Source organism: Carcharhinus amblyrhynchos, chromosome 33 (assembly GCF_965287045.1).
Source record: "Carcharhinus amblyrhynchos chromosome 33, sCarAmb.v2.hapA, whole genome shotgun sequence".
In the NCBI taxonomy this organism is placed as follows: Eukaryota; Metazoa; Chordata; class Chondrichthyes; order Carcharhiniformes; family Carcharhinidae; genus Carcharhinus; species Carcharhinus amblyrhynchos.
The window spans coordinates 7,020,614-7,028,181 of record NC_137356.1 but is presented as its reverse complement, the minus strand read 5'-3'; positions in this window follow the sequence as shown (position 1 = coordinate 7,028,181).

The window sequence follows — 7,568 nt, the reverse complement described above, 5'->3', positions numbered from 1 at the left end:
TTTAGCACAACCAATGCATTCTTACCAGCATGTCTTTCAGTCTGTGGGAGGAAACCCACACAGACACATGGAGAAAGTGCACAGACAGTGACCCAAGCCAGGAATCGAAACCGGGTCCCCAGCATTGTGAGGCAGCAGTGCTAACCAGTGTGCCGCTGGTATCTTGTCCCAGTGTGCAGTTGGTCATTGGTGAGCAGTAGCAGAAAATACTGCCCCCAGTGCGTCAGAGTTCATCACCATTCAGCGCACATCCAACATCAATATACAGGTGTTAAAGCAGAGGGAACAGGATAGCCGTCAGAAAAATCTTAGTTGATTAATTTTCTCTCTCCATATAGGTTCCACATCTGTATCATCCAAGACAGAGGATTGAATCAATGCAGTCCTCAAGTGTGCATTGGTATAGATCAGACTTGTTAACTTCATACAGTTAACAAGTTGCCTTCAAAATGCTGCCAATCCCCAAGCAACACATTCCCAATGATTATGGCTTACTAGGTTCATCTTGGAGTCTTATATCTCATTCTAACTATGGAGTATGGGCAGCATTGTGGCACAGTGGCTAGCACTGTTGCCTCAAAGCACCGGGGACCCGGGTTCAATTCCTGGCTTGAGTGACTGTGCGGAGTCTGCATGTTCTCCTTGTCTGTGTGAGTTTCCTCTAGGAGCTCCGGTTTCCTCCCACAGTATGAAAGATGTGCTGGTTAGAGTGCATTGGCTGTGCTAAATTCTCTCTCAGTGTACCTGCACAGGAGTGTGGCGAGTAGGGGATTTTCACAGTGACTTCATTGCAGTGTTAATGTAAGCCTACTTGTGACTAATAAATAAACTTTAAACTTGTATACATATTGTTGAGATCACTGTTTCCTACCTTGCAGAAGCTGAGCTTGTGCTCTTTGAATTATCACTGAGTTCTCACTAATATTCCAGTCAAATCATAGAATCATAGAAACCCTACAGAAAGAGGCCCTTTGGCCCATCAAGTCTGTACCGACCACAATCCCACCTAGGCCCTACCCCCATATCCCTACACATTTACCTGCTAATCCCTCTAACCTATGCATCTCAGGACAGTAAGGGGCAATTTTAGCATGGCTAATCAACCTAACCCGCTCATCTTTGGGCTGTGGGAGCAAACCCGCGCAGACATGAGGAGAATGTGCAAACTCCACACAGACAGTGACCCAAGCCGGGAATTGAACCCAGGTCCCTGAAGCTGTGAAGCAGCAATGCTAACCACTGTGCTACCGTGCTGCAAAAATGATTTTGCTTAAATGGGTTCCATTGGAGATTTTGCCAATAAAATGTAAGATTTAGATTCAAGACGTCCGTCTTCTAAATCTCAGTGCTTCAGTTTACTGTGGTAACCAGTCAGACAGAGAATGTGTCTCTACCTCATTTTATCCAAGTGGGTGTGTCCAACCCCAAGTAAAGGGTGGCACAGCGGTTAGCACTGCCGCCTCTCAGCGCCAGGGACCTGGGTTCAATTCCACCCTCAGGTCACTGTCTGTGTGGAGTTTGCACATTCTCCCTGTGTCACGTGGCTTCCCTCTGGGTGCTCCAATTTGCCCCCACAGTCCAGGTTAGATTGATTGGCCATGTTAACCCTAGTGTCGGGGGATTAGCAGTGTGAATACGTGGGATTACGGGAATGGGGCCTGACTGTGGTCAGTGCAGGCTTGATGGACCGAATGGCCTCCTCCTGTGCTGTAGGGATTCTATGAAGCTGGGAATTGAACCTGGGTCCCCGGTGCTGTGAGGCAGCAGTGCTAACCACCATGCCAACGTGGGAGAGAGAATGTCCGGAGTGCATGGGGTCGTTAATTACGTTGGCTGCTTTTTCAAAGCGGAGAGAATCAATGAGTCAGTGGATGGGAGGCTGATGCCCCCTATACAGCTACATTAATCACCCCCTCCTGCTGTGGTAAGGCTGGGCCTGGTTGGGTTTGAGGTTGGTGCAGGCTCAATGGGCCAAGTGGCCTCATTCTGCACTGTAGGGATTCTATGATTCTGTGAATGGCTTGGTAACACCATTACTGACTAAGCTGGCTGAGTCCAGAAGGAAATATCTGCCTGACTGTGCCTGCGGCAGATAGTGAGGGAACCAGCAAAAGGCAGAAATCTACTTGCCTTCAACCTCACCAGTTTTCCAGTCACAGACACATCTGTCCATGGCAGCACTGGTTAGAGCAACCAGTCTTTACGAAGGTGAAGTCTTCCTATTTCATCGTGTTGTATGGATGTAACATCATGCTAAGATGGGACAGACTTTCGGACAAACTTGGCCGCTCATTACTGGGCATTCATGAGATGCTGCAGGCCAGAGGCAAAGCTGTATCTGCGATCCCATGCCTGGCATGTTCTCTCACTCTACCAGTGCCATCAAACCAGGGAGCAACCCTGGTTCACTGACGAGTGCAAGAGAACATTCCAGCAACAGTGGCTAGTGTGTCAAAAAAAAACTTGCCAATCCAGTGAAGCTACAATGTTGGATTACATGCTTGCCAAATGCAGCATGTGACAGACAGAGCCAATAGATTAAATCAAAGCTGACCAATCCTGCCACATCCAGTCATGAATGATGGTGGGCAGTTTTGGAGGAGATTCCAAAAACCAGGCTGATTCCGGGGATGGTGGGACTGATGTATGAGGAGATTGACTAGATTAAGCTTGTTTTTGCTGGAGCTCAGGTGAATGAGGGGGGGGATCTCATAGAGACTTATAAAATTCTAACAGGACCAGACAGGTTAGATGCAGGGAGGATGTTCCCGATGGTGGGAGTGTCCAGAACCAGGGGTCACAGGATTCAGGGTAGATCGTTTAGGATGGGGGTGAGTTTCTTCACCCAAAGAATGATGACCCTATGGGAATTCATTGCCACAGGGCAGTAGTTGATGTCAAAACATTGAATGTATTCACGAGGCGGCTGGATATAGCACTTGGTGCGAATGGGATCAAAGGTAATGGGGAAAAAGCAGGATCAGCCATGATCGTGATGAATGGCGGAGAAGGCTTGAAGGGCCAAATGGCCTCCTCCTGCTCCTATCTTCTATGTTTCTATGTAACATCATCATTCCCAATGATGGCGGTGCCCAGCATGTCAGCGCAGAAGTCAAGGTTGAAGATTTTGCAAACATCTTCAGCCAGAAGTGCCAAGTGGATGATCCATCTTGGCCTTCCCCTGAGACTCCCCCCACCACCGACCAATCTTCAGCTTATTCAATCACTTGATGCAATTTCAAGAAATGGCTGAAATCATGAGACACAACAAAGGCTATAGATCCTGACAACAGACTAGTAGTACTGAAGATTTGTGCTTCAAAGCTAGTCGTACACCTAGACAAGCTCAACCAATACCAGGGTAGAATGTGACCATTTTGGGACAGAGTGGGTGGGGCTTCAGGTTCCAGTGACCAGGAGAGAAAACCACTGATTCATTGATTACAGTTTATGTTTACAATACTGGCATCTATTCTACAAAGTTTTCCTAGATACTTCCTGTCCACAAAAAAAGAGCAGGACAAATTCAGCTTGGCCAATTACACCTCCATCAAGCCCACCTTGATCATCTCTCGAGGGAGGCAGTGGTGTAGTGGCATTGTCACAGACTAGTAATCCAGAGCAAGGTGTGGAGACCCAGAATTGAATCCCATGAAGGCAGATGGTTAGATTTAAACTCAATAAAAATCTGGAATTAAAAATCTACTGATGATCATGAAACCATTGTTGGAAAATCCCATTTGGTTCACTCATGTTCTTTAGGGGAGGAAATCTGCCGCCCTTACTCAGTCTGGCCTACATGTGACTCCAGAGCCACAGCAATGTGGTTGACTCTCAAATGCCTCGCTGAAATGGAGGGCAGTTAGGGATGGGCAATAAATGCTGGCCCAGCCAGCAACACCCACATCCTCGCTTGAGCAAGACTCATAAAATCCCGCCCAAGGCCAACGCAGAATTCCGTTCTCTGAGCCATGCTCACCCCACTTCCCGGAGATGGTAAAATTCCAGCCATGGTCTTTTGAGCCAGGATTCCATTTTGGGATATTCCCTTCTCAACTGGGATTGTAACACCGCAGAACATTACAGTTTTCACTCTCACTGGAACGATGGAGGTTGAGGAGCAACCTGATAGAAGAGTACAAGATTATTTGGGGAATGGACAGAGTGGGTAGTCAAAAGCTTTTTCCAGGGTGGAAGAGTCAGTTACTAAGAGCAATAGATTTAAGGTGCGAGGGGCAAGGTTTAAAGGAGATATACAAGTCAAGTTTTTTTACACAGAGGGTTCTGGGTGCCTGGAACTCGCTGCCGGGGGAGGTAGGGGAAGCAGATACGATAGTGATTTTTAAGGGGACATCTTGACAAATACATGAATAGGACGGGAATAGAGGGATATGGTCCCTGGAAGGATAGGGGGTTTTAGTTGGACAGCGTGTGTTGGTGCAAGCTTGGAGGGCCAAAGGGCCTGTTCCTGTGCTGTAATTTTCTTTGTTTTTTTTTGATCTTTTGGGCTAATAAGTGGCATTTAGCCAATGTAAACGTCAGGCAATGACCACCACCAACAAGGAAGTGGTTTCAGTGGCATTATCACTACCCTCCTGTGGGTTGACCCACAATGCTGTTAGGGAGGTAATTCCAGGATTTTGACCCAGCGAAGGAATGGCCAATATATTTCCAAGTCAGGATGGTGAGTGGCTTGGAGGGATCACACAAGTGATGGTGTTCCCATTTATCTGCTGCCCTTATCCTTCTAGACGGGAGAGGTTGCGGGTTTGGAAGGTGCCGTTGGAGGAGTCTTGATGAGTTTGTGTAGTGCATCTTGTGGATAGTACACACTGCTGCTACTGAGCTTTGGTGGTGGAGGAAGTGGATGTTTGTGGATGGGGTGCCAATCAAGCAGGGCTGCTTTCTCCTGGATGGTGTTGAGCTTCTGGAGTGTTTTTGGAGCTGCACCCATCCAGGCAAGTGGGGAGCATTCCATCACACTCCTGGCTTGTGTCTTGTAGATGGTGGACAAGCTTTGGGGGGTTCAGGAGGTGAATTACTCGCCGCAGTATTCCTAGCCTCTGGCCTGCGCTTGTAGCCACTGTGCATCTTAGGATGAAACAATAATTAACATTGATGGCAATCTAAAAATGCCCACTGCCAATCCAATGCTAAGTTTTGAATGTATGGGGAGAGGCAGGGGATGCCATTAGCATTATCTACTAAACTTAGCAACAATGTCCAACACTTAGTTATGATAAATTATCAATTTGAAGTTTAAACGGCTGAACTGTACAACAATCCCTGGAATCTTCTGCAATTTCCTGTTACGTTCTGTAAATTGCAAACAAGGTTTGCATTTTTCAAAACACTGGGGGGCGTTTTACCAGCACGTCCGCCCGGGGTTCATATGATCCTGTCCGTGGCCAACGTGGAATTCCGTTCTCCAAGCCTTGCCCGCCCCCTGAATCGGAGCAGCCATGCCGGTAAAATTCCGCCCATACTCTTGAAATGAATTGAAAAGCTTATTCTCATCTTGGTGAGTTTTTTTTTGTTTGCATTACAAATAGAATAGAATCGCCTACGGTGCAGGAGGAGGCATTTCGGCCCATCAAGTCTGCACTGACCACAATCCCACGCAGACCCTATCCCCATAACTCCACACATTAACCCTGCTAATCCCCCTGACACTAGCATCAATTCAGCATGGCCAATCCCACATGTTTGGAGTGTGGGAGGGAACCAGAGTGCCCGGAGGAAACTCACACAGACACGGGGAGAACATGCAAACTCCACTCAGATGGTGACCCAGGGCCAGAATCGAACCTGGGTCCCTGGCGCAGTGAGGCGGCTGTGCTAACGACTGTGCCGCCTCTGGGTTGCACTTTACAAAGTCAGCAGGAAGTTTATTCTGACTGTCGATAACTTACATTTTCAATAAAAACTGGTGCTGTTAAAACTGTGCCTAATTTATTCAGAGACTAAGGAAGAGGTCAGGAAAATAGACCTCGCTAGAACCAATCATTATGTTGTCTATCTGGAGTATCCTGACCACTGTTCATCCGTGTTAGGTTACTTCTGTTGTGAAGTTGAATACTACACAAGGATTGCCTCAGGCGGTCGGCTTTTGACCTCTGCTTTTGAGTTGACCATTTCTTCTCCCTGATGTTCTTCATTTACTGTGTGAAGAACTCTGTATCATTTTACTTTACAACCATCAAAAATGTTGTCCTGATATTACCACTTGTTTCTACCTGATGTTGAGTTGAGCCTGGAAGATTACAGGTTCTATCTTTGCACTGTATATAACTAGCAAACCTTGTGGATAGGAAACTACAAAGGATCGTGAACGAAGCCCAGTCCATCACTCAAACCAGCCTCCCATCCATTGACTCTGTCTACACTTCCCGCTGCCTCGGCAAAGCAGCCAGCATAATTAAGGACCCCACACACTCCAGACATTCTTCCACCTTCTTCTGTCGGGTAAAAGATACAAAAGTCTGAGGGCATGTACTAACCGACTCAAGAACATTTTCTTCCCTGCTGCCATCAGACTTTTGAATGGACCTACCTCGCACTAAGTTGATCTTTCTCTACACCCTAGCTATGACTGTAACGCTACATTCTGCACTGTCTCCTTTCTTTCTCTATAAACAGTATGCTTTCTCTGTGCCGCTCTCAAGAAACAATACTTTTCACAGTATGTTAAACATGTGATAATAACAAATCAAAATCAAATAATATTGCCAGCACCAAGAGGTGTATGTGATCCATTTTGAATGATTAAGATTCAGGTGTCAGTTTATGCATCCTTCCTTCACTCATAAGAACATAAGAAATAGGAGCAGGAGTAGGCCTCCTGGCCCCTCGAGCCTGCTCCGCCATTCAATAAGATCATGGCTGATTTTATAGTGGGTTCAGTTCCACTTACCCGCCTGCTCCCCATAACCCTTAATTCCCTTATTGGTTAAAAATCTATCTATCTTCACTCATCCTGATGCTAATTATTTAATTGTTATTCTATAAGCTGTTTGATAATTAGAAATTACTTGGCAGGGACAAAACACAACCCAGTAAATGCTCAATGGGTCTGACTGTATGAGGTTACTAAAGGTTTAAAGTTTATTTATTAGTGTCACAAGTAGGCTTACGTTAACACCACAATGAAGTTACTGTGAAAATCCCCTAGTTGCCACACTCCGGCACCTGTTCAGGCTCACTGAGGGAGAATCACACACGGCCAATGCACCCTAACCAGCATGTCTTTTGGACTGTAGGACAGAAGTCCAAAGATCGTGTGTTAGGTTGATTGGCCATGCTAAATTGTCCCTCAGGGTAATTGGGATTAGCGGGGTAAATACATGGAGTTAAGGAGACAAGACCTGGGTGGGATTGTTGTCGGTGCAGGCTCGATGGGCCGAATGATCTCTTCTTGCACTGTAGGGATTCTATGCTTCTATTCTATGATTTTATGAAATGGGAGGAAACCCACGCAGACACAGGGAGAATGCGCAGACTCCACACAGACAGTGACCCGAGCTGGGAATCGAACCCAGGTCCCTGGCGCTGTGAGGCAGCAGTGCTAA